Source organism: Centroberyx gerrardi, unplaced genomic scaffold, assembly GCF_048128805.1.
Source record: "Centroberyx gerrardi isolate f3 unplaced genomic scaffold, fCenGer3.hap1.cur.20231027 Scaffold_201, whole genome shotgun sequence".
NCBI lineage: Eukaryota > Metazoa > Chordata > Actinopteri > Beryciformes > Berycidae > Centroberyx > Centroberyx gerrardi.
In genome coordinates, this window is record NW_027605393.1 from 3,027 (window position 1) to 5,842 (window position 2,816).

A 2,816-nucleotide genomic window follows, 5' to 3' on the forward strand; every position below is an offset into this window, starting at 1 on the left:
GCACGTTTGCTGTTTGAATAGTATGGACTTAATAATATTGGATGATAATTAATTAATATTGAATTTTTCTCTCTCACTCGCTCTCACTTGCCAGGGCATCTGGCGTTCCACGATGCATTTGAGTCACTTTCGCCCGCCCACAAAAAAGCCATATCTGCCTGGTTGCAGAAACACATGAAAGGACAAGGTGCTGCAGCTGGAGGTCTGTATAGATCCTTTTTTATGATGTTATTATTGTTATTAAAATAAGCCATTGTGCAAATTTAATAAAATGCTTTGCTGAATAGATATACTGAATAGATATAGTCTGATGCTCTCTATCTCTCTCTCTGTCTCTCTCTCTCTCTCTCTCTCTCTCTCTGTCTATCCTGTCTCATAGCACTGACAGCAGGCAAATTGCCAGAGCATCTGCAGCTCCAGCATGCATTTAAGTCGCTGTCGCCCGCCCACAAAAAAGCCATATCTGACTGGTCGCAGAAACATGCGAAAGGGAAAGGTGGTGCAGCTGGAGGTGCGTATAGATCCTTTTTTATGATGACACTGTTAAATCTGTTTTTTTTAAATAAATAATTAATTGTTTCATATAAATAGTTTTTATCAGCAAGATTCAGATATTTCTATGGTTTCTATGGACACTGTTTCTATGGATAATTTTAACCAGATTCTAATTGGAACATGAATTAGTCTGAATCTTGACTTGATAGCATATATTGCTCTTCTTGCCTTTTCACTCACAAATTCAATTTTCAAATTCACAAATTGAATAAAACACCTTGCTGAAATCAACAAAACATGCAAATATTTTCTGTCCGGTTGAATTTATGTTTTTGCCAATTACATTGTGTAGTGCATCAGGGCCGGTTTTAGCCTGCTATATTAGGGTGGGCTGGTAGAAATAATAGGTGGGCAACTTGGGCGGTAGGTAGCCCAGAGGTTAGAGAAGCAGAGTAGTAGTCCGAAGGTTGCCGGTTCGAATCCCTGGCCAGATGGCACAAAAATCTGGCAAAATGACAGCTGGCAACTGGAGGGTTGTCAGAGTCAAGATCAGATGCAAGCTCCTCCTCTCTCTCTCTCTCTCTCAGAGAGAGAGAGAGAGACAGAGATAGAAAGAGAGAGAGCAGCGGTGGTCGAGCGAGCTACAGAGTGAATGAAGAGAGGGAGCGGTGGTAGCGAGAAAACCGGTGAATCAGAGAAATAAAACGTTATTTTCTGATTGTTTCACAGCGGTTACGTTCTAAAGCACAAATAAACACGCCCACACCCCCGCACACCTCCGCACAACCCTGCGGGAAGTACCGCAACACCTGATTTGGTGTGAATACGGCCACTGCACTCTGTGCAGCGGACAGGTCTGCTTCAGAGCTCTGTGTGTTTGTGCCTGAACACGACGAGAAGGCGGGGTGGGCAGTGGGCGACTTTGGAGGCGGGCAGTAGGCTGCCCACCCAATCAGAAGTTAGAAACGGTACTGGTATTTTCTGTGCTATTTTTCCATTGGCTGAAGAAAAAAAAATTTTTTTTAAACTTTTGATTGGGTGGGCAAGACGCACGTTTGGGTGGGCTGAGCCCACCCCTGCCCATAGCTACCGCCGGCCTTGTAATGCATAGATATTCTCTCTCTCTCTCTCTCTCTCTCTCTCTCTCTCTCTCTCTCTCTCTCTCTCTCTCTATCTCATCATCATCATCTCAGCACTGCCAGAACTGCCAGAGCATCTGCAGCATGCATTCATCTCGTTGTCACCCAAACACAAACAAGCCATATCTGCCTGGATGCACACACACACGAAACATGCGAAAGGAAAAGGCGCTGCAGCTGAAGGTCTGTAAAGATCTTTTTTCATGATGACACTGTTAAATCTGTTCTTAAATATATTTGGCGTTCATGGCTCTGCACCAAGCTGCTCATTACTCACCCAGCAGGCACGCTGAAGGTATAGCAGAGGTGCCATGCAAACACAACACAACTAACACAATGCTCTCTATCTGTTTTTTTTAAAGTAATAATCCACACCATTTTTATAGAAAAAAGTCAGTTTTGTTACTTTCTGTGCTATTGTTGAGGTGCCCTTGACATTTAATTGTGAACACACACACACACACAAACGCGCAGGCTGTAAGCAGCTTGTCCAATGTCTATTAGGAGTGAAGAAGTTTCTAAATCATTTTTGTTTTCCTAGATGCCTAACTCAGTCCCATGTGTGATCTATGATTTGAACCAGATTCCCTGGAAACAAAACAGACCAGCATCTGACCAGCGACCAGCTCATCCGTCATCTCCATCATCCCTACCATAACCAATCATCAGCGCACCCCCCCCCCCCCCCCCCCCGCCCACACACACACACACACACACACACACACACACACTCACTCACCCCCTCTCCCATTTCTCCTCCAACACTCAACTTCTTGTCAGTTTGTTTGGTGATCATGAGGCTTTTTAAGTCAATGAATGTGTTTGAAATAAATGCTCTATGAAAGTGTATGCATGTCTTTCTGAGTGTAATCAGTAAGCTAACAGTGGAACATACTGCACTACAACAGAATGAATGAAGTCTGGTTTCCACTACGGGGCCAACCAGGGCTAACATATTAGCCGAGTTTCCACACAAACAGAGCTATCCAGGGCTTGCTTTTTAGCCTAGTTTCCACTTCAAGACAAACAGGACTAGCCAGGGTTTACTGACTAGCCTGATTTCCACTACAGAGGCAAACAGAGTTATCCAGGGCTTACTTTTAGGCAATGCTTTTCAGAACCTGGGTCAGGATCCATAGTTGGTCCAGAGATGCCCCCCAAATTATTATGGAGACATGGCTG

At 44.2% G+C, this 2,816-nt stretch overlaps 1 long non-coding RNA gene across 1 annotated transcript; it reads left to right on the forward strand.

The window, feature by feature from the left end:
- Positions 1–394: 394 nt before the first annotated feature.
- Positions 395–2,279, forward strand: LOC144538461 (uncharacterized). Its single transcript, XR_013504282.1, has 3 exons — positions 395–511; positions 1,689–1,817; positions 2,218–2,279. It is a non-coding gene; the product is annotated as an uncharacterized LOC144538461 (long non-coding RNA).
- Positions 2,280–2,816: the final 537 nt, after the last annotated feature.